Source organism: Oncorhynchus clarkii, chromosome 4 (genome assembly GCF_045791955.1).
Source record: "Oncorhynchus clarkii lewisi isolate Uvic-CL-2024 chromosome 4, UVic_Ocla_1.0, whole genome shotgun sequence".
NCBI classification, from domain to species: Eukaryota; Metazoa; Chordata; class Actinopteri; order Salmoniformes; family Salmonidae; genus Oncorhynchus; species Oncorhynchus clarkii.
Window position 1 is genome coordinate 32,336,602 of NC_092150.1, and position 25,325 is coordinate 32,361,926.

At 40.0% G+C, this 25,325-nt stretch overlaps 1 protein-coding gene across 2 annotated transcripts in view; it reads right to left on the minus strand.

Annotated features, from left to right (window-relative positions):
- The window catches only part of LOC139406728 (zinc finger protein 644-like), a 44,203-nt gene extending 24,897 nt beyond the window's left edge, over positions 1 to 19,306 (minus strand). The window contains exons 1-2 of one of the 2 annotated variants that reach the window (XM_071149698.1): positions 19,200 to 19,306; positions 15,584 to 15,633 (exon numbers count right to left, since the gene is read on the minus strand). The gene's annotated coding sequence lies outside the window, so the exon portion shown is untranslated. Of the gene's footprint in view, positions 1 to 15,583; positions 15,634 to 18,218; positions 18,346 to 19,199 lie in introns of those variants that run through there. The other variant, XM_071149699.1, reaches the window with a different exon arrangement.
- Positions 19,307 to 25,325: the final 6,019 nt, after the last annotated feature.

Sequence of the window (25,325 nt, forward strand, 5' to 3'; positions counted from 1 at the left end):
TTATTGTTTACTCCATGTGTAACTCTGTGTTGTTGTCTGTTCACACTGCTTTGCTTTATCTTGGCCAGGTCTCAGTTGTAAATGAGAACTTGTTCTCAACTAGCCTACCTGGTTAAATAAAGGTGAGAAAAAAAAACGAAAGAAAATAAAACTTGACGCTTGGCATTCAGGCCAAAGGGTTCAATCTTGGTTTTCATCAGACCAAAGAATCTTGTTTCTCATGGTCTGAGAGTGCTTTAGGTACCTTTCGGCAAACTCCAAGTGGGTTGTCATGTGCTATTTACTGAGGAGTGGCTTCCGTCTGGCCACTCTCCCATAAAGGCCTAATTGGTGGAGTGCTGCAGAGATGGTTGTCCTTCTGGGAGGTTCTCCCATCTCCACAGAGGAGCTCTGGAGCTCTGTCAGAGTGACCATCAGGTTTTTGGTCACCTCCCTAACCAAGGCCCTTCTCCCCTGATTGCTCAGTTTGGTTGGGCGGTCAGCTGCAGTAAGTCTTCCAAACTTCTTCCATTTAAAAATGATGGAGGCCACTGTGTTCTTGGGGACCTTTAATGCAGCAGAAATGTTTTGGTCCCTGTCCCCAGATCTGTGCCTTGACACAATCCTGCCTCGGAGCTCTAATTCCTTCGACCTCATGGCTTGGTTTTTGCTCTGACATGCACTGTCAACTGTGGGACCATATATATTGACAGGTGTGCAGTTTCCAAATCATGTCCAATCAATTGAACTGACCACAAGTGGACTCCAATCAAGATGTAGAAACATCTCAAGGATGATCAATGGAAACAGGATGCACCCGAGCTCAATTTCGAGTCTCATAGCAAAGGGTCTGAAAATGTATGTACATTTCTTTGTCATTATGGGGTATTGTGTATAGACTGAAATAGGGGGGATTTTTTAAATGCAGTTTAGAAAAAGGCTGTAACGTAACAAAATGTGGAAAAAGTCAACGGGTCTGAATACTTTCCGAAAGCACTGTATGTCCTACAAACACCAGCTTCGAGGGCATTATCACTTTTCTACAAAGGGTTACCAACATATTCAAATACCAATTGACTCATTTTCATTACAAACGTTATTTTGATGAAATTATTCATACTATTTCATTCTTCCACAAGATATAGTCCCGACATAAATCTAGGGTTGCTACCAAGCCAGCTGGTTGTTTGTTCTATCGGTTTGGTTGCTTGAGAAGCGACCCAGTCGTTCGTTCTGAATGTTCCATTGCCATACTGGCTGGCAACGTTCTTATCCTTTGCTTGCTAGCTAGCCAACTAGCAAGCAAGCGATGCACTGGGATGTACACTACAGCCCAGTACATCACTGGGGCCAAGCTTCCTGCAATCCAGGACCTACAATACCAGTCAAAAGAAACGACAGACCATCATTACTTTAAGACATGAAGGTCAGTCAATCCGGAAAATGTCAAGAACTTTGAATGTTTCTTCAAGTGCAGTCGCAAAAACCATCAAGCGCTATGATGAAACTGAGGATCGCCACAGAAAAGGAAGACCCAGAGTTACCTCTGCTTTAGAGGATAAGTTCATTAGAGTTACTAGCCTCAGAAATTAAAGCCCAAATAAATGCTTCACAGAGTTCAAGTAACAGACACATCTCAACATCAACTGTTCAGAGGAGACTGAGTGAATCAAGCCTTCATGATTGAAATTGCTGCAAAGAAACCACCAATAATAAGAAGAGACTTGCTTGGGCAAAGAAACACGATGGACATTATACAGGTGGAAATCAGTCCTTTGGTCTGATTAGTCCAAATTTGAGATTTTTGGTTCCAACTGCCATGTCCTTGTGAGACCCAGAGTAAGTGAACGGATGAGAGGTTCCCACTAAGAAACATGGATTAGGAGTAGTGATTAGGAGTGGTTCCCACTGTGAATTATGGAGGAGGAGGAGGTGTGATGGTGCTTTGCTGGTGACACTGTCTGTGATTTATTTAGAATTCAAGGCACACTTAACCAGCATGGCTACCACAGCATTCTGCAGCAATACGCCATATTTTTTACGAAGAAGGATAACCTGGCCTCCACAATCACCCGACCTCAACCCAATTGAGATGGTTTGGGATGAGTGAGACTGCAGAGTGAAGGACAAGCAATTAACAAGTGCTCAGCATATGTGGGAACTCCTTCAAGACTTTTGAAAAAGCATTCCAGGTGAAGCTGGTTGAGAGAATGCCAAGGGTGTGCAAAGCTGTCATCAAGGCAAAGGGTGGCATCTTTGAAGAATCCCAGAATGTATGTAATACTGTTTTGGTTACTACATGATTCCATGTATTATTTCATAGTCATTATTTCACTATTATTCTACAATGTAGAAATGTACAATAAAGAAAAACCTTTGAATGAGTAGGTGTGTCCAAACTTTTGACTGGTACTGTATATACCAGGCGGTGTCAGAGAAAGGCCCAAAAAATGATCAAAGACTTGAGTCAACCAAGTCATAGACTGTTCTCTCTGCTACCACACGGCAAGCGGTACAGGAGCACTAAGTCCAGGTCCAAAAGGCTCCTTAACAGCTTCTACCCTTATGCCATAAGACTGCCGAAAAATTTATCAAATGGCAACCTGGACTATATACTTTGACCCCCCCCCCCTTTATTTTTACACTGCTGCTACTCACTGTTTATTATCTATGCTTAGTCACTTTACCCCTACCTACATGTAAAAATGACCTCAACTAACCTTTACCCCCGCACATTGACTCTGTACCGGTACCCCCTGTTATTAGCCTCGTTATTGTTATTTTATTGTTACTTTTTATTTTATTTTTTACTTTAGTTTATTTTGTAAATATTTGCTTAACTCTATTTTCTTAAAAGTGCATTGTTGGTTAAGGGCTTGTAAGTAACCTGCTGTGAGTAACCTTACAATATGCGCCGAACCTGCTGTGTTCGGTGCATATGACAAATCAAATAAAGTAGCAGCATTTGCATTTGTTTTAGCTGTTTTCTAGTGACATTTATTTGGATACATCCATAACAATGAGCTAATGAGGCGCGATTTCGCCTGCATAGGACACTGTTGTTCAGAGAGGAGCTAGCCAAAAACACAGCTAACACAATCACTTCAAACTGAAGCTAGAAAGACTGCAAACTTGCTACACTTAATTTCATTTGACCTTTTTTCAATTGACCTTTCAATTGACTGGCTGAGAAACGCTGCCTGCCTGTCTGTCTCGTCCCGACTCCCAACACATTCATTACTATGGGACAGCTGAAGATTGAATTTGAATATTGAAACAATTTTGCAAATATCGGAGACAGACAGCAAGGTTTATACAAATCTCCGCTGTTGAAAATGAAATGTTAATCTAAAAGAAATGTGAGATAATGTCTAGATACTTTTTATAGTAGAGATCACGTTTATAAAGTGCTTGGCTGGGCTGATGAGACAGTGGATTGTGCAGTCAAATGGAACAGAGTAAATATATTTTAACATCATAGATTTAGCCGGTGGTAACTTGTGGAATAGACACCGGCTGGAATGCGGTTTTAACCAATCAGAATTCAGGATTAGACCCACCCGTTGTATAACAGAATAATAGAACATGCCTTAAGCTTTCTTTCTCTTCTATGGAAAAATAACAAAAACAGCTAGAAAGAAACACTGATTACACACACAACGATGGCAATAGTGACGTAAAGTTGTAGCAATGTTCTCAAATTTGACGAACCAGATACATGCTCTGAGAGCAAGCCCCGAATTTCACTTACCAAAATAATAAAAGTCCGGTCAGTCCAAACCGAGTGGACAAGTATCCTCTCAACGAGTTAACACTAAGAAACATGACTAAAAAAACACACAACCCTCTCACCCCTCACCCCAAACCTTCCCATGCCCACTATCTAAAAAACACACAACCCTCTCACCCCTCACCCCAAACCTTCCCATGCCCACTATCCAAAAAACAGACGAGAATAAATGAAACGGCTGTGATGGGTAGATTTACTGATGAAAAAAAAGGTGTAGAGAGAACATTGGGAGTGATAAAAGAGGAGAGGGAGCGAGTGACAGTTGGGTTAAGACAGAAGTCATGTTCAATAGCAGGTAGCAACATCAAACGCTTGAGTTCACAGGGAACCTATGCAACCTTGTCTAGCAGGAGGATTTTCTGTTGTGTGGAGGAGATTATATCTGTTCAAACCGCTGACACGGCCTCATTTGCTGCCCGTAGTGTTAGAGGGGGGATTAAACGATATAAACTTTGAAGCTTTAAACAATACCTTTCAAAATTAAATGGATTAAGGGAGGGATGTCTGATGGGGATTTCCCTGGGCTTTGTTAGTTTTAAACTTCTCTCCTTTTTAAGGAGAAAGGAGGAGAAGGGGAAAAAAAGAGGTCTGAGGTTTCTCAGGCATTCATGTGACGGTTTTAATGAGTTCTCTCTCTCACGTTGAGGAGGCCAGGGCCAGTGGCCACAGAGGAGCTGTTTCTGTGTATGTCCCAAATGGCACCCTATTCCCTACATAGTGCACTACTTTTGACCAGAACCCCTATGGGTCCTGGTCAAAAGTAGTGCGCTATATAGGGAATAGGGTGCCATTCGGGACGCAAACACAGTGAACACTACAGCAGACAGATGGCCTCATAAACATCATATCTGCTCTGTTTAGATACACGCACACCAATCCACCCAATACTGAGAGGAAAGGACTCACTAACCAAAGCATTGCCGCAAGACTCATCTACTTGGCTGGTTCTGGCAAGCTGTGCAGTGCTGTTCATGCCTGTTGAAAGTGGCACATTTCCATTTACTACTGTGTTTGTTTCCCCCTTCATGACAATATGCATGAGCTGTTCATTCACCTGTTTTGAATATGTGATGTACACTTAGATGTTGAGATTGCATTGGTAGCTATGCTATTTTTGTAAAAAAAAAAAAAATGTAGTATGGATGTTGGCTTTTATTAAATGTGATGATTACCATATACTCTAGAGCTTACTATATATAAATAGTTTGGGGGTATATGCATGATACAAGCAGTTGCTATGATTATGATTGGGCATGCTCAGATTGCACCCTGTCATTTTTGGTTGAGATGGAATCCCCCAAAAATATAGGCCAATCAAACTTTGTCGCTGCCGCTTTGCTTTAGTCAGACACGTGACCAATCACATGAAAGAGAAGTCAGTGTCAAACTTCTCTCCAAACGGAGGACAGGCTCCTCTCTCTCTGCCGAGTGAGCAGACATCAGTACGCTTAAATCTGGAGAAATGTCAAGCGTCGCACACATCAGGATGAAACACCTCTCATTACCTTTCTTTAAAAACATAATATGAATATCTGGCTCTGTAAGTCGTACAGAGTACATGGCAAGCATGGATCAGGCAGAACAGGGTATACCAAGGACCTCTCACTAGCTAGCTATAGTACAAAGCAACCCAAACTCAATTGATTTATCATTATCAATTAAACAGAACATTGTCCTGATTTAAAGTACTTTTGACTTTTAAATATGTGTGTTGTCCAATATATATTCTGCCGTTTTAAAATTCTTCCAGCAATGTGTGTGTTCTCCAGCTAAATAATGTGTAATCTATCAGGGCGTTAGAGTCTTGCTACATTGCTACTGTGTTGCAGCTGAGCTAAACTATATGGCTGGCCAGAAGTGGGGATGTGGTTCTTAGTCCTAGCTAGGCTCATAACCAATAAGCAAATTCTCTGCAACGTCTAACAACATTAATAACAACTGGGCCTGAACTGTTCCACTGGCTAGAAGGAAGGGATATGGCTTTCCCATTCCAAAGAAAGCAATAACATAATAAAATACACCTAGATATAGCCAGGGATACATAATAAGCAAACAGAAACCTGTCTAATCAAACCAAATGGGTGGTCAGAGACACTTGAGCAACTTGAACGCACTGACCCTGACATCACTGGGATTCCCTCTTGTCATTTCTCAAGGTCCACCTATCTAAGCTGTGCATACACACATACTGAAACACACAGACACACACCTACACGTCCCCCTCACACTCACACGCACATACCACCCCCCCACCTCCCACACACACACACACACCGAGAGACAAACACACAAACGTAACATGAATATTCAGTCATGGTTGTCAATTGCACCTTTCTTGCGTGGATCAAGGAGTGGCCTTGCACCAGGGGTTCTACACCAGGACCAGTCATTAACATGGGACTGCCACTCCATCAGCCCAGCCTCCAAATAAATCAAAGGGTCGGCCGGGGAAGAAAAGAGGCTAATATTTCCTCAATAACCCCAGAGAGGCTCCATGGAGAGATGCAAATTGCCTCCCAGGAGACCCAAGGGGGATGTGGAGGAGAAGGGAAGCTGGCTGGGAGGCACCGCACTGGGGAAGCTAATGAGTATAATGGTAAATGTATACAAGGAGAGGTGGAGGAGAGTAGAAGAAAGCCCTCTCTATTCATACCAATTAATATAATCTTATCAATGGAGGTACACCGTGGAGAGGTGGGGTGGGCTGGCATATATGGTCTAACCCTTAGCCACTGATCACAGGCGAGGGTTCGACACAGACACACTCCCCACATCCACCTCCTGAGCATGTGTATTATTCAACACAGCCTGTCAGGCCTGGGGGGGGGGGGGGGGGTTAAGGAGATTTATCTTTTTAACTCCCCTCTCCTCTCCAGATCAAAACAAATCAGATCAAATCAAAGAGGTTCACAAATGTTCCTTTTTTTTTTTTTTTAGGAGTGAATGATCCCCCATTGTTCTGAGATCTTGTCTTTTATAGTACGGGATGTGGCAACGTTACAACTGTACTAAATACCACTGTAAGTGGTCTTCTTACACCTGTAATCTGTGCTTTTGAATGTAGATGAATGAATTATATACAGGGGTTTATGGCATCTATTGCTAATACATGGTATGACGATATAACTTCATGTATTATTATGCTGCTTTAAGAGTGATTGCATCAGTGTGTACACATGCAGAAAAAAAACATACACAGAATAAGGATTTTGTGAAAAATTATTTGATCTTCCATTCCTTTTATTTATTTATTTCATTCGTTTGTTTGTTATTTTCTTCTCACTAACTTTCTCTTTTATTAACCCGAAGCCGCGGGATTCATTTCAAGTTGACTTTTCAAAGACTCCCACTCTGCTGTTCCCCAGGCAGTGTTTTCATCAACAGCATTAGGTTTACACACAATGCACACCTGATCTTGAAGCCCTCAACACATTTTCAACTCTGACGACTCAGCTTATTAGTTTATTACCGTTAAATCACTATCAAAGTCAAACATGAGTGAGTCTTTCGAAAGTGTAACATAGAGCTTGTTCAAAATATTTTCCTCTCTTAACAATTCAGTTTATTACTATCAATCATTAATGTCAACCAGTTGAACATGCGTATCTGTAAGAAGCTCACCCTTCATCAGTTTCTGTTTACATACTACATGTCTTTTCATTTCTATGCATCTTTACTTCAATAGAGCAGGCTATAAGCAATAAAGCAGAGAGAGATTTACCAAACTGTCAATTACCTCAAGTCATCAGATAACTGAGTACTGGTATTAACTAACATTAATCAATGACTGTTGTACTCACATGGGCGCACTAGAGAGATTTGTATCGTGAGAGGTATTTCACCGTAACCTGATCACATGTATGTGGACCTCTTCCAATACCAACCGAGACCAACAGATGGCCCTGCTGCAGCCTTCCGGTCAGAGACTCCACACACTATGAAACACTAGAAGACTGAACTGTGGGTCAGCAAGGTACTGTGTACTTCATTCTATATAAGCGGTAAAGAATAACTGTACCAATGGAGGAAAACAACATCTATTTTCACTCCTATCTTCACACTATCACATATTAAGTCCAAAGATCTGAGTAGGATGCTGTCATTTACCAGATAACAGTCTTTCAATGCAATTGTATTAGAATGTATAATAGAACCTCCCTGCATTCAGAATAATGAGGTTTCCAGCAGTTTAGTACAGCAGCATTAGTATGGACAGCTGACTGTGTGGACGTCTTACCCCTCTTAAGAAGTGAATACTCAAATCAGAACAGGACTTAGTTTAAGGGAGCATTTGCACTGCCCTAAAAAGGGCAAAAAAATCCTTCAAAAACATAATATGAAATAAAGTCCCTGATCTATCCTTCTGAAGGTCATTTATAAATATAGATGAACAGAGCGTGTCCAGAAGGAGCTGATTGGACGAGGATGTCTCCCTGAGATGGTTGAGAGGAGAGAAAGGAAGGTTAATCACGATGAAACTACCCATAGGTATAACGGTAGGCTTAGAATGCCATACTTCATTCAGTGTACCCATATAAACCTTAGCATCAGCATAATTGTAGCTAACCTGTGTACCCCTACACTCAAATCTCTAAAATATCACATCAAACTAAAGAATAAATGGTCAATTTAATGAGGAGGACCACAACCTTGATAGATATCACAGAACGGTCCAGCTGCCTTGTTACTAATGTAGTGGCAAACTTCTGCCTTCATCCTTTCAATCAATACAGACAGAGGATTTACATTTTTGGTTAATTGGCGCTCAATGAGTGAATAGCTTCTACATCAATAGAATATTCTTGCGGCCTTGGTCGGATCGATCCTGGAATCTGCCCAAGCATTTACAAACATGTATTTTCCAACTTGGCCTTCTTGTCCGTGGTCTAGCATGTGGTTACGTTTGGATTACATTTTGTGGTCACATCATTTTGTGGATTATATTATTGCTACAGAATGGAAATACGAATGATTGAAAAATCACTAAATGTACCTGTAAATATTATGTGCATTCAACATACTGAAGAGATATCTATTTCAGTCATAAGTAAAACATTGTATACAGTTAACATCTTAGAAAGAGTTTAATTTAGCATGGAAAACAAGGAAGTGTCCAACAGTTTTCTCTGAAATATTGAGAAGGAACAAAATGGATCGTCTTGTAAGGACTGCCTTCACTGTTGTCAGACTAATACCTGTCTTAAAATGATAGACTGCAATGACAAATCAAAAATAGTAAAGAATCACTGATTATTAGGTGCTTTCTATAATGCTTGCTTATGCTATGGGCCATTGTTCATCTAGGCTTGTGATTCAACTCCTCTGAATAAGGGGTTCAAGCATTAGTGATCATAGTGTGCCCCTTAGTGGTGGGAACGCTCTGTAACCTGACAAGGCTGTTGGAGGACAACAGCCCGAGAGGCTGGATTTGTAGAAACACTTCAACAGGCCTGTGTTACTGGAGTGGCCAGTGAGGTTAGGGGTCAAAACCCCAGCAGACCTTCTAGGGGCCAGGGCCCTCTCTCTACACATGATGCACTATATAGTCCCGGTGGGGGACCAACAGGGAACATTGTGAATGTTATGAGGACATCACGTTACCTGGGATATAGATCAAACATACCATAAAATAAATATAATATTAATTTCAATATTACTTCAATATTACTAGATCACACACAGAGCCTTCAGAAAGTATGCATACCCCTTGACCTATTCCACATTCTGTTGCGATACATCCTGAATTTAAAATGGATGAACCTTTTACTGCAGCGTGCTAAATCAGAGTATTTCTTGTTAGTCTTTAACAAATCTATTTTGAAACAAAAGTATACACCTCACACATATAGTTATGGGCTTAAAAAAAGAAGACAGCTGTACCATGTCAGATATAGAGATTAAATGTATTCAATTTCGAGTTTGCATCCCAATATTACACTTTATATACATTACAGAAGACTGAAATGTAACAAGGAGGATTTTGTTAAATAATGATTACTAATTTGGAAATTCTGAAAAATATTTTTAACATTCCACCAGTAGAGGGCGATTTGGTAATTTGACTCCAGGAAATGGATATATAGAGATGTTTTTTCTCTCACCCATTTATAAACAATACCATAATGACAAAGTGAGAAAACATGTTTTTAGAAATCTTTGCAAATTGATTGAAACTGAAATACCTAATTTACATAAGTATTCACACCCTGAGTCAATACATGTTAGAATCACTTTTGGCAGTGATCAAAGCTGTGAGTCTTTATGGGTAAGTCTCTAAGGGCTTTGAACACCTGGATTGTACAATATTTGCCCATTACTGTTTTCAAAATTCTGAAGTTCTGTCAAATTGGCTGTTGATCATTGCTAGACAACCATTTTCAGGTTTTGCCATAGATTTTCAAGCCGATTTTAGTCAAAACTGTAACTAGGCCACTCGGGAACATTCAATGTCATCTTGGTAAGCAACTCCAACTCTCATACCAACCCATCTCAATTGGGTTGAGATCGGGTGATTGTGGAGGCCAGGTCATCTGATGTAGCACTCCATCACTTACACAGCCTGGGGGTGTGTTGGCTCATTGTACTGTTGAAAAACAAATGATAGTCCCACTATGCGCAAACCAGATAGGATGGCGTATTGCTACAGAATGCTTGGGTAAGTGTGCCTTGAATTCTAAATAAATCACAGACAGTGTCACCAGCAAAGTACCCCCACACCATCACACCTCCTCCTCCATGCTTCACGGTGGGAACCACATATGCGTCATCCGTTCACCTACTCTGCGTCTCGCAAAGACACGGCGGTTGGAACCAAACATCTCCAATTTGGAGACCAAAGGATAGATTTCCACCGGTCTAATGTCTATTGCTCGTGTTTCTTGGACCAAGCAAATCTCTTCTTGTTATTGGTGTCCTTTAGTAATGGTTTCTTTGCAGCAATTCGACCATGAAAGAAAGCTATCTTCTGTATACCAACCCTACCTTGTCACATCACAACTGACTGGCTGAAATGCATTAAGAAGGAAATAAATTCCACAATTAACTTTTACCAAAGACCAATGTTAATTGAAATGCATTCCAGGTGACTACCTCATGAAGCTGGTTGAGAGAATGCCAAGAGTGTGCAAAGCTGTCATCAAGGCAAAGGGTAGTAATTGAAGAATCTCAAATATAAAATATATTTTCATTAATTTAACACTATTTTGGTTACTACATGATTCTATATTTGTTATTTCATAGTTTCGATGTCTTCAGTATTATTCTAAAATGTAGAAAAGAGTAAAAAAAATAAAGAAAAACCCCTGGAATAGGTAGGTGTGTCCAAACTTTTGACTGGTACTGTACATTTTACTAATGGGCAATTCCATGCCAGCAGGAGCGGAAAATATTTATGATATCTCAGATTGTTCAGGCAATTCTCACATTGAAACTTCATTGGGAGGAAGTATGATTGACATGCTATTTACATTAGTATCACAATCCATTTTATAGAAAATTATGATGACAATCATGGACGGTAGATAGCCTAGCGGTTAAAGAGGCCAGGCAGAAATCGGAGGGTTGCAAGTGAACTGGCAAACAAAGGGTTGCTAATATCAAATACTAGATGCCAGTGCCTGACGTTGTGCCCTTGATCAAGGACCTTAACCCCCCCACGACAACAACTCCCCGGGCACCCAGTGTGCCAGCACCACTCCAAAAGCCTGTATATGTATGTGTCATTCAGAGAGGTTGAGTTAAGAGCGGAAGTCAAATTGTGATTGGACCTTGTGTGCAATTGATTAACAAAAGTTAGTTTGATGTTCATCATGATGAAAGTGGCCATTTTAGGCCCTTTTTAGACCTATACATGCCTCCTGTGGTACCTTATGATCCGTTGATGATACAAACAACATCGTGTTGTCGTTATAGTCATTATAATGTGCTCTCAGTGGTGTCATGCACCCATTAATTTAGAAGGGGTATGAAGTACATTAGGATGGAAGCGGGTGGTGTGCCCCCTTCTGGAAGTTGGAGAATTTTGCATTGTTCAGACACCTGAAACAGCTTTTTCCTGAAATATAAACCCATAATCATTATCCCTAATTCTATATACAAAAATATGTATATTTTTCTGCATAGGTAATCTTAGTTAAGATAGTTAAACAAGCTACTCTAACTTGATTGATAGTCTGAAATGGCTTGGTAGCTAGTGATGAGGTTGGAAGATAGGGAACCTATCTAGCTGGCTAGCTAAAGTCAACTTCATAAAAATGGATTGGTGGCTAGTATTACAGAGAAACAATCCACATATGTTTTAATTATTCATCAAGAAGGAATCAATAGGCTACACAGCTTGATCAAATTAATTTACGAACTTACCTCCGGCAGCTAAAATACATTATTGGCAGCTCAAACCAAATAATGTGTAAGTCACTATACGCTGTGTGTGTTCTCTTTCGCCACCGACAATACTGCACACACTAGAGTAGCCTTGTCCAGACAGTGTTCCAGGGGGCATGTGCCTGTGTGCCCAATGTGGGCATGACGCCACTGTCTGCTCTAACATGTGGAGTATGTCTAGATTCTGAAATACACATTTTCACATGAATTTATTCAACATTAAAAATATTAACATGAATATCTCAAACCAGCCCTTTTAGATTGTGTTCATTTTAAGACATATTGCTTGGAACAATAAAAAAAAGTTAAATCAAATAAAATAAAATAGTAAAAATAAATGTAAAAAAATTCTGGGACACTGTAAAGTCCATGGAGAATAAGAGCACCTCCTCCCAGCTGCCCACTGCACTGAGGCTGGGAAACACTGTCACCACCGATAAATCCAATATAATTGAGAATTTCAATAAGCATTTTTCTACAGCTGGCCATGCTTTCCACCTGGCTACCCCTACTACGATCAACAGCCCTCCCCCCCACAGCAACTCACCCAAGCCTCCCCCATTTCTCCTTCACCCAAATCCAGATAGCTGATGTTCTGAAAGAGCTGCAAAATCTGGACCCCTACAAATCAGCCAGGCAAGACAATCTGGTCCCTCTCTTTCTAAAATTATCTGCCGAAATTGTTGCAACCCCAATTACAAGCCTGTTCAGCCGCTCTTTCGTATCGTCTGAGATTCCCATAGATTGGAAAGCAGCCGCGGTCATCCCCTTCTTCAAAGGGGGAGACACTCTAGACGCAAACTGCTACAAACCTATCTATCCTACCCTGACTTTCTAAGGTCTTCGAAAAGCCAAGTTAACCAACCGATTACCGACCATTTCGAATCCCATTGTACCTTCTCCGCTATACAATCTGGTTTCAGAGCTGGTCATGGGTGCACCTCAGCCACGCCCAAGGTCCTAAACGATATCATAACCGCAATCGATAAGAGACATTACTGTGCAGCCGTATTCATCGACCTGGCTAAGGCTTTCGACTCTGTCAATCACAACGGTCTTATTGGCAGACTCAACAGCCTTGGTTTCTCAAATGATTGCCTCGCCTGGTTTACCAACTACTTCTCTGATAGAGTTCAGTATGTCAAATCGGAGGGCCTATTGTCCAGACCTCTGGTAGTCTCTATGGGGGTGCCACAGGGTTCAATTCTCGGGCTGACTCTCTTCTCTGTATACATCAATGATGTCGCTCTTGCTGCTGGTGATTCTTTGATCCACCTCTACGCAGACAACACCATTCTGTATACCTCTGGCCCTTCTTTGGACACTGTGTTAACTAACCTCCTGACGAGCTTCAATGCCATACAGCTTTCCTTCCGTGGCCTCCAACTGCTCTTAAATGCAAGTAAAACTAAATGCATGCTCTTCAACCGATCGCTGCCCGCACCTGCCCGGCCGTCCAGCATCACTACTCTGGACGGTTCTGACTTAGAATATGTGGACAACTACAAATACCTAGGTGTCTGGTTAGACTGTAAACCCTCCTTCCAGACTCACATTAAGCATCTCCAATCCAAAATGAAATCTAGAATCGGCTTCCTATTTCGAAACAAAGCATCCTTCACTCATGCTGCCAAACATACCCTCGTAAAACTGACCATCCTACCGATCCTCGACTTCGGCGTTGTCATTTACAAAATCGCCTCCAACACTCTACTCAACAAATTGGATGCAGTCTATCACAGTGCCATCCGTTTTGCCACCAAAACCCCATTTACTACCCACCACTGTGACCTGTATGCTTTTGTTGGCTGGCCCTCGCTTCATACTCGTCGCCAAACCCACTGGCTCCAGGTCATCTACAAGTCTCTGTTAGGTAAAGCCCCGCCTTATCTCAGCTCACTGGTCACCATAGCAGCTCCAGCAGGTATATCTCACTGGTCACCCCCAAAGCCAATTCTTCCTTTGGCCGCCTCTCCTTCCAGTTCTCTGCTGCCAATGACTGGAGCGAACTGCAAAAATCACTAAAGCTGGAGACTCTTATCTCCCTCACAAGCTTTAAGCACCAGCTGTCAGAGCAGCTCACAGATCACTGCACCTGTACATAGCCCATCTGTAAATAGCCCATCCAACTACCTCATCCCTATACTGTATTAATTTATCTTGCTCCTTTGCACCCCAGTATCTCTACTTGCACATTCATCTTCTGCACATTCTACCATTCCAGTGTTTAATTGCTATATTGTAATTACTTCTCCACCATGGCCTATTTATTGCCTTACCTCCCTTATCCTACCTCATTTGCACATGCTGTATATATACTTTCTCTACTGTATTATTGATTGTATGTTTGTTCATTCCATGTGTAACTCTGTGTTGTTGTATGTGGCGAACTGCTTTGCATTTTCTTGACCAGGTCGCAGTTGCAAATGAGAACTTGTTCTCAACTAGCCTACCTGGTTAAATAAAGGTGAAATATATATATATATTTTTAAATAGTCTACAAGTACATACAATTTCCAGAGTGGGCTCTCTTCTAATTCTGAAGTTCTGACGATACATTTTATGAGCACCAACAACACAGTGAATGGTAAATGGATTCAAAGGGAACTCGCTCTACTGGTGATTTTCTGAACGTGCAATCCTAAAGGACGGCTGTGATTGGTTAAATGACCTATAATGTACATTTCTATGTATAAAATGGGTCATTTAGTTATAAGTACCAGTGAGCCCACTCTGGAAATGTTATGTATTTAAATAGTATATTGTTAAAAATAAGCTAAATCAAAAAAAGGTTGTTCTGATCTATTCATAGTCATATTTGTAATGTTTAATAAATTAATGCAAAAATGTGTATTTCAGAATCCAGACATATTCCACGTGTTATAGCACACTATAAGGAGTATATTGACTGTCACACCTGTCCTTGTGATTGTCTCCCCCCCAGGTGTCGCTTATTTTCCCTGGTGTATTTATCCCTGTGTTTCCTGTCTCTCTGTGCCAGTTCGTCTTGTTTGTCTTTGCCCTTGCCTGTTTTCTGGACTCCGTACCCGCCTGCCTGACCATTCTGCCTGCCCTGACCCCGAGCCTGCCTGTCCCTCTGTACCTCCTGGACTCTGAACTGGTTTTTAGCTTTTGCCTGTCCACGACCATTCCCTTGCCTACCCCTTTAGGAGTGATTAATGAATATCAAAGACTCAAACCGTCTGCATCTGGGTCTCGCCTTGTGTCCTTATAATTGACACCAAGATGTTGTCTGTATCATATACGGTTCACGGATCATACGATCTTACAGGAGGCATGTATAGGTCTAAAACGGCCCCTTTCATCAAGACTTTCTCTAAAATGGTTTGTGATACAAATGTAAAAAGCATTGTGGAATACCCTAATGCTTATGGTTTACTAATAGATGATTCCAAAGCAGTCATTACTTACCAGTCTATTACAAACCATTGGTTCCACCCTACGGTCTTCTGAAAACCCACCTGTAATAAAGAAATAAACATTTTCTTGATATATTCATACACTAATATAACACAGTATCATAACTTGCATGATAAAAGTGACACAGAAATGTTCCCTCAATGGCAATGGTCAATGGCAGTGTTGGCTACGTAAGTAGCTTCAACAGGACATTTCCAAGATTCAATGGTTTGTACTAAGAAAATATTGTCAATGTGTGCCACATCATTCAATCCGTCTGCCCTTATTTCCTTTTGCCACTAATAGTTTTTTCTATATGTAATGTTCTTAGTACTATATCCTTCCTAAAGAGTACTCAAATCTTATCTCTCTGCAGCTGCTAAATCAGGGCAGTGTACTCCCATTAAAGTAGTCCCTGGCCTCTTCATTTATAGCAGTATGAGTGCCTACAGACTCAGAATGTGTTCCAAATGGCACCCTATTCCCTATATAGTGCACTACTTTTGACCATAACCCTATGGGCCCTGGCTAAGAGTAGTGCACTATATAGGGAATAGCATGCCATTTGTGATGCTGCCTCTGTAAACATGACTGTTTTGCTATGCCGTGCATTCTGGGAATTCTGGCGGCTTGGTTAAAATATTTGACCTTGTTGAGTAACATATAATCAATTTGCGGTTAACTTGCCTAGTCAATCTGATGTATTGAGTCAAACTGTGAAATCAGTTTACAAGGAATTTGCTGTGTGTGTTTTAAGACAGAATGTAGATCAAGTTTCATATAAAGTAAATATAATTTGATTTATGTCATAATCATAGCTTAATCTAATATATTATAAATGCTTTGGCATTTGCATGTATTTCATGTATAGTGTAATTGGGGTAAGTTACTCCCATACCTACCAACTGAAAAGTGTTCTTAATGTGGGCCTAATTCATTATATCCTAGCAGTTGCTGTGGCAGATGCCCTTCAAAGAGCAAAGATGTCAGTGTCCTTAAAGTAGGCAACTGCAGGAATCTATTTCTAGAAAATATGTGTCAATAAACAATGGTTTAGAAAACAGCAGGGCATTCAGAGACATGCTCCTCATATAACGCATATCAGATATTGGAATGTAATGGACACAGTGGAGCAAAGTGACATGTATAGGACTACATGCAAATAGGACTTGATTTCTATGATATTCTATCATTAGTATTCAATGAGTGTAGGCTATTACATGACAGCAGAACAAAATCATGTTTTAGAATAGAACAGAACTTTAAGGTGGAACTGACAGCGTTTTCACTACTCTGCAGGTATGAAACAAACAGACAGTCATAATATTAGTCCAAGATATCAATTCCCCAGTTTATGCTACAAAATCAACTTCATAAGAGGTTTTAAAAATAGGTTATATTTGACAAAAAAATCCATGGTGTACAGTAAGACATTGTTGGCTGAATAAATGGATGCAGTTCAATGCATGATTAATATAAGTAGTCCAACAAATATTGCTATCAGGTTGTAAATCACAGTTGGCCTGGTACTTTGTTTGCTGCCTCCACCCATTCGGGACACAATGTAAATAAGGCTGGGAATGTCAATTACAATCAAACTAGTAAGGGCAATGATCACAAGTCAGTCATAATGTGGCTAATAGCCTACTGTATCTGATTATTTAACAAGTTAAAAACACGGAGCCTAACGTTAGCTAACTAGCTAGCTGCTGGGAGGATGTCATGTTATTGGAGGAGTGGATGAGTGAGAGACTTATTCCCTCATATAGTTTCAGTGGCTACAGCTAGAGATACGGGTGTCATTTGGTTAGCTGGCAAGAAATTTGAATCGCTATGCTAGCTAGCTATGCTGAACTTGAACGACTGTTATCCAGTTAGTATATCTCTTGCGTTCGTAAATTCACTCCGGCTATCTACTCTGATTTCAAAGCACTCTCGTCTTGAGTGTGCCAGAGCGCAGAATAACTGCTGAATTTATGAACGCTCAACACCCGCTGAATATGACCTGTAAACGTCGGCAAAAAAAGTTATTACATTCTTCCGTGCAGCACAGTTAGTCACTAACGCTCTAGATAACATGTAAACGGTCTAACCAGCTCTGCTAGGGCGAGTAAAATGGTCAAGAGTGAGGTGTTCTCTCATTTGTGTCAGGAAGTTGCAAGCAAGCTAACCACCATTAGCCAGTTAGCTTGGGTGATTGACTGCCGTTGTGAGGAACACTCCGATCAACCCTACACCTCGGGCCTGAGCATCCAGTGTCAATAGTGCAGTGTGCGCTCGGAAAGCGAAACGTTCTCAATTTACCAGCAGACAATCTGACAATGCTCTGAATTTACGAACACAGAGCCCACTCTAACACACTGGAGGAAATTTACGAGCACACCCTTAGTTGTCAATCAAATGTATTTGGTATCGATCAAATGGGCATGCAGGTAAATTCCCATTCAGTTGTCAAAACGTGCGTTGGGATAAGCATGCATTGGCAGGCAAGCTACAGAAAAACACTATTCCCGGCCGACTAGCTGAAAAGGTTTCAGAGGGTTCATCCAATGTTCCCTCGTTAGAGTTTAGCTCATCTCACTCTTGTTAGTATTAGTTGTTGATCTTGTTGTTATTGATGAGCATAACTGAGGGAAAGCGAGCCTACCTTTTCATGGTTGTTTGATCAATACGTTTCCAAATATGAGAAGACGCCAGTGCTACATATTTGCAGAAATCCATTCTGGTTCATGTTGTGGCTTTTGGCGAATGCATTCTAATGATCTAAAGTTATGCTGTTGCAACTGTCTGTAAACAAACACATAGTCCAGTTCAAAGTGAATTATGGCAGGCCAGTATGCTGCTTAAAGGCCTACTGTAGCTCTGATTGGCTATGGCTCACTGGTCTGGGTAGACTCTGGTACTGGACAAGACAGGTGTTTTTATTAGGTTTTATTCACTGCAGTGTCTATTAATTGTCCAAATGCACGGCCGCTTTCCCACTCTCTATTGCTATAGAATTTTCACAAATACCTTTACATCATTCCCAAACATTTTATGAATTTATGGAAATGTGAAAATGGCTACATTCCCACAGAGTAGGCTACAGAAACAAGAAAGAATATATTTAGTAAAAGAAACTAAACACTTTTGGAATGGTGCTCAACTACTGTAGCGGGCGGCAGGTAGCCTAGTGGTTAGAGCGTTGGGCCAGTAACCGAAGAATTGATGGATTAAATCCCCGAGTTGACTAGGTAAAAATCTGTCGTTCTGCCCCTGAACAAGGCAGTTAACCCACAGTTCCCCGGTAGGCCGTCACTGTAAATAAGAATCTGTTGTTAATAAAGGTTACATTTTTAAAAAACTTAACTTTAAAAAAAAAAACAATACAGTCAGGACTTAAACAATGGAGTGCATACATTTGTGAATGGCAGTCAAATCCATCAGATACTGTCGATTATGAATGTCGAGCCCAGTGTCTTGCGTTAAATCATCTCTATGCCAGTATGTATGGTGCCAGTGTGTCCCCGCTATGTTCCCTGCCCAATAAAACCAAGAGCTACCACGAACCTATCAACATGACAACACCCGATACGTCAATATACTAATCAATTGCCTATAGACGTGTGTATAAAAGCATGAAACCTACCTTCCCAATGCAGAAAACAATAATAATTAGAACGTTTGTCATTACACTTGACATTACGTTTTTCGTCCTCCATCCACTACACTGTCGCCATTTTGCTTAAAATTCTGCAGGTTAAACTATAATCTGAGAGGTATTTTCGCAGCGGATAATTTTTTTAAATGTCAGTTGAATAGCACAGCGCATGGGACTTCTCTCTCGTTGATACTGCAAAATGCCATGAACATAATGTCATAGAATCTGTATTTTATTCCACTCCTGCTCAATTTAATTGTGGCAATGATCTCAACAAAACGAATCTTCCCCTATTCAAAATATGGATCATCCCAGAACCAGATCACTGTAGAAAAATCGTTGGGTTAAATTGAGCTTGGAAGATGGTCAAACTGTGGGGTGTAGTAGAGTGATACAGTTAACCAACACACACCGTCAAATATTATCATAACACAGTAGAACATTACATTGTAGCCTGACACCATCAAATGTTACATATTACTGTACATAGATTTCACTCAACATTGTATTGGACAGGTAGCCTCTTACAAACCCTCTTGATCTCGCGAGTTTACATTCTATTTGGACAGAATGTAAGCTTACGTTCTATTGTGGGCACGAACTATCTTGATCTCGCGATGGTTCGTACGAGGCTATTGGACAGGTGGGAGTAGGGGGAAAGGACATAATAGCGAAGGTACATTAAGACATTACGTAGTCGTTTGAGCACTACCCACAAGAGGTTTCTTTCTTTTTTTTTTATTGCATCTGCCTTGTGGCTAGAATTGGGATCATGCACACTGATGGAGATTTCCAGTCTTTTCGGTGAACCACATCATTTGGCTCCGTTCACGTAAAAGAACCGCATCATTTGCAGCAGTGTAAAGTACTGTAATCACTTTGCAGTAATACTTAAGTATTTTGGGGGGATATATGTACTTTACTTTACTATTTATATTTTTGACAACTGTTACTTTTACTTCACTACATTCCTAAATAAAATAATATACTTTTTACTCAATACATTTTGCCTGAAACCCGAAAGTATTTGTTACATTTTGAATTGCTTTGCAGGACAGGAAATTTGTCAAATTCGCACACTTATCAAGAGAACATCACAGGTCATCCCTACTGCCTCTGATCAGGCGGACTCACTAAACACACATGCTTCGTTTGTAAATTATGTCTAGTGTTGAAGTGTGCCCCTGGCTATTAGTACATAAATAAAACAAGAAGATGGTGCCTTCTGGTTTGCTTAATATACTTAAGTATATTTTAGCAATTATATTTACATTTGATACTTGAGTATATTTAAAACCAAATACTTTTAGACTTTTACTCAAGTAGTATTTTATGGGATGGCTTTCACTTTTACTTGAGTGATTTTCTATTAAGGTATCTTTACTTTTACTCAAGTACATGTATGACAATTGGGTCCTTTCCCGCCATTGATCATTTGGCCCCAAATCGACCTGCAATTGCAAATGTCCAATGTAAAGCCAAAAAAGTAAGCTACCATTATGTCAGAATGTGATATGCATGTTCAATTAAACGTTTACTTGGCCAAATTATTAGATCGCACTGCTAAAATGAGCGTGGACCAGAATGACATGCTCTCCCTACTATTATTTTTTTCACCATCTTCAGATAATGATTTTGTAACTTATTTATAAAAAAAAAAAAAGCAGCAGTAGCAGTATGCATATCCGGGAGCCAAATGAACGGCTCTTTCATCGATGCGATTTGGTTCCCAACGTTCACCAAAAACGACCCATCACTAATCATGTACAGTATAATGAGCTAATGCTAAAACAAAAAAAGGTAGTACCCCTTCTCCTTAACCACAAATTGAAATATTTTTTCTTTGTAGTTTATTTTTACCTTATACCCTACAGTTTCTTTGTGCATTACTTTACATGTGGCTGAACTGTGCTGTAATCAATTACATTATATTACTGTATGTCAGGAATGGATACCTGTACAAGTCTATTCCATCCTTATTCTAAGACAAACTTGATAAATAACTGGTCTCTCACTCACTTTATCACTTTTGAACGCATCACTCCTAAGAACTGATAACCCTGTGGGGGGTTACTGTTAGAACTTCACAAATGTCTAATAATACCACTCACATATCATGTATCATATGTCCAGACTCTGTTTGTGACTAAATAAATCAGGAAAACACATAGTAACATGTACTTTCTACAGTCATTGGTAACAAGGCTACTGTACATTTTCAAAGCAGTATATTTGTGAGTTGCCACAACTTCATTACAGTTGCATAAAATATTCAGCAGGGTCTGCAATTTAGTAGGCTATTTCTCGACAAAGCACAGGTAGGCCTACTGTAGTCTATCTTGACCAATCTATCAAGTTCAAGAGGAAAGGCGAAAAGGCGAAAAGACAGGAAGGATAGCTGCCAGCCAGCAAAGCATTATAGTGTATAACATCCTCTTCTACGGGTCTAAGGTAGATGATATGTAGCCAACAGTACAGTATATCGTTATATCCCCTGATTGTGACTATGCTGTCACGGTCGGCTGTTGGACAGAATAGGGATTACAGTAAATTTGCCTAATGAGCTGGTCCTTCTAGAAACTATGTGAATTCTAAAATGTTCCATGTTAAATATTTTAATGGTGAAAATGTGCTACTATTGTATTTTTAATGCCTCGCTGCTCTCACACAAGTAAACCAGTCAGCTTTAACCCTCATTTAAATGTTATAATGATGATAACACACGGATTATGCATTATTGATGTGATTACATTATTTGCCCAAACAGATGGCCCCAACCATCCATCATGTTCTCGTTGCTGTTGCTATGTTTAAGTAAACAGCATATTGAATGTTTCTACAGTTACGTTTTTAAATATTTTCCAAACCTCTTGTGTCTGAAAGGGAGTGTGTTGTCAACAGGCTACTTACTCTGAACTAATGATGCACATTCTTTAACAGCAATGTTATAAGAGTTGATCATTAATACCTGCAACATTACAGTGTACCCGCACAAATGATATTGGGGGCAGAGTTGCAGAGTGGATGTGTAGACTGCCACTGTTCTATTGTTCAAGTTAAGTGTGTCAAGCTACAAATGAGAGTCATAATATACTGTTTTACTACATAATGTAAAGCATGCACTCTAAAAATGTATTGGTTTAAAACAACCCAATTTGGGTTTTTCGGTAATCCAGTGCTGGGTAAATATTGAACAGAACACACGCTGGTGTACGTTGACCCAGCCCGTTGGGTTGCGTGAATAACCCAACATGTTGGGTTGTTTGGATCACTCAAATATGAGTTCATTTAACCATCAGTTGGGTTTGCATGTAGGTTATATACAGTGGGTGTTGCCTATGAGGGGCATGGCTTTGAGTGAATCATTTGCATGCTACATATTTTGATGTTTGATAGTTACATATACCAACATTGGGGTTTGGTATAGGCTCTATCAAAATTGTAATAATACAACCTAACTGATGAACCAGAATGACATTTACTCTCACAGGTAGCAAAAAAAGAACTATCTGAAAGCCACTCCCCTACTAAGCCACGCCTCTAGTCTTCTGAGCTGACCTGCTGGGTCATATCTCAATAACCCAGGATCAATAAACCAGCAACCAGCATCAATAACCCAGCAGTTTTTAAAGAGAACAACCCAACTAAGTGACCCAAGGCCTGCAAAACAGCAGTTGGATCAACCAAACAACACAGACGTTTTTATAATGTGTATAACACAACTTCCAATTGGCACCTGTATCCATATGGTTCATCCATCCATATGGTTCATCCATCCATATGGTTCATCCATCCATATGGATTGCTACTATTTTGACTCAAATGTTTCTATTTCTTATCATGTAATCTGGATCATTTTCATGTCCTGTTAAATTGTGTATCTTTAGTGTCTTGTTTACTCCATCATGAGACCTCATTTATATTTCATCAGAAGATAAATCCCAATATCAGGGACAAGCTGGCGATAAATGTTTTCATTTTAAAGACCTTGGTTGAATTTCTTCCAAATGATATTGCTGACAGAGCCTCAATTACATTTAAACTAAACCTTCTGGATAATAGCCTCAGCCATGATCAATTATAGCAGTAATACCTAGGAAATTGCTTGTTTTATCCCCTTCTCCTCCTCCTTCTCTCAGGTCAGACTTGATTTAGCCAATCCCTGTTCTTCGTTCTAATCTAATCTAATCTGATAATACTAGTAATTTAAATGTATATCAAGGATTGGCTAACAGTGCCTTGGCAACAATACTTTGAGGCGACGAATCAGGGATTTGTTCTTCAGTAGTAATTATGTTTTTATCCCTAAAAGTTTGATGGCTGTCCTGTCTCACTACCAATGTGAATCTAACACTGGATCTTTACATGTCCCATTTAAAACTCATTTAACTAACATATGATGAAAGCAAGGTCATTCTTAAATCACACTAAGGTGACCTTTTACACAAAAAAGAAATAAAAAAATATATACAGTGGGGCAAAAAAGTATTTAGTCAGCCACCAATTGTGCAAGTTCACCCACTTAAAAAGATGAGAGAGGCCTGTAATTTTCATCATAGGTACACTTCAACTATGACATACAAAATGAGACAAAAAATCCAGATAATCACATTGTATGACAGAGGTCAAACATTTTCTGTAAGTCTTCACAAGGTTTTCACACACTGTTGCTGGTATTTTGGCCCATTCCTCCATGCAGATCTCCTCTAGAGCAGTGATGTTTTGGGGCTGTTGCTGGGCAACACGGACTTTCAACTCCCTAGGCCACTCCAGGACCTTGAAATGCTTCTTACGAAGCCACTCCTTCGTTGCCCGGGCGGTGTGTTTGGGATCATTGTCATGCTGAAAGACCCAGCCACGTTTCATCTTCAATGCCCTTGCTGATGGAAGGTTTTTACTCAAAATCTCACGATACATGGCCCCATTCATTCTTTCAGATCGAGGGAGATTATCAGTGGTCTTGTATGTCTTCCATTTCCTTATAATTGCTCCCACAGTTGATTTCTTCAAACCAAGCTGCTTACCTATTGCAGATTCAGTCTTCCCAGCCTGGTGCAGGTCTACAATTTTGTTCCTGGTGTCCTTTGACAGCTCTTTGGTCTTGGCCATAGTGGAGTTTGGAGTGTGACTGTTTGCGGTTGTGGACAGGTGTCTTTTATACTGATAACAAGTTCAAACAGGTGCCATTAATACAGGTAACGAGTGGAGGACAGAGGAGCCTCTTAAAGAAGAAGTTACAGGTCTGTGAGAGCCAGAAATCTTGCTTGTTTGTAGGTGACCAAATACTTATTTTCCACCATAATTTTCCATTAATTCATAAAAAATCCTACAATGTGATTTTCTGGATTTTTTTTCTCATTTTGTCTGTCATAGTTGAAGTGTACCTATGATGAAAATCACAGGCCTCTCTCATCTTTTTAAGTGGGAGAACTTGCACAATTGGTGGCTGACTAAAAACTTTTTTGCCCCACTGTATGTCATGGTCATCTATCATGTTGTCCGCCTTGATAGATAATACCTTGATATAAAATAAGTTATGCCAAAATGTATCTCATAATATATCTTATCTTAGCTATTCTTAACTTAATGTTGTGAAACATATGGAAACATATGCCGTCTCGTACACTGTGTACAGAATACATTTAGGTGCGTATAGCAAGTTCTCCTAATCTCTCGCATTTGTTACATTATAAAATATTATTTAAATGAAGCAAATATTTAGAGCAAAGTCTTTGTACTGTGTGCACAGTGTGGAGATAACGATGTTGGGAGCAACAGCCATTATCTACAAGAAACAGTATGTGGACACAGATTCTGAAATGTCTGAAGTATTTGGCCTATTGAATATTAATAGGAATTCAATTATTAAATGTGTGGATCATTAATCATGAATGTGGAAAATGTGGAATATTTGCAATGCAATACCAATGAATTTTTTTATTTAACGGTGGTGGAGTTCAGAGATTCATTATATGTATTTAAAGAAAAATACACATAAGATGAGAGGTTATTTATGACTTAGTCTTTCTTTTCCCTGCATATACAGTATTATTGTATGTACTCCGATGGAAGAGAGAGCACAATGTAGTTAGTAAGCACTCCCAAAGAGTGTGC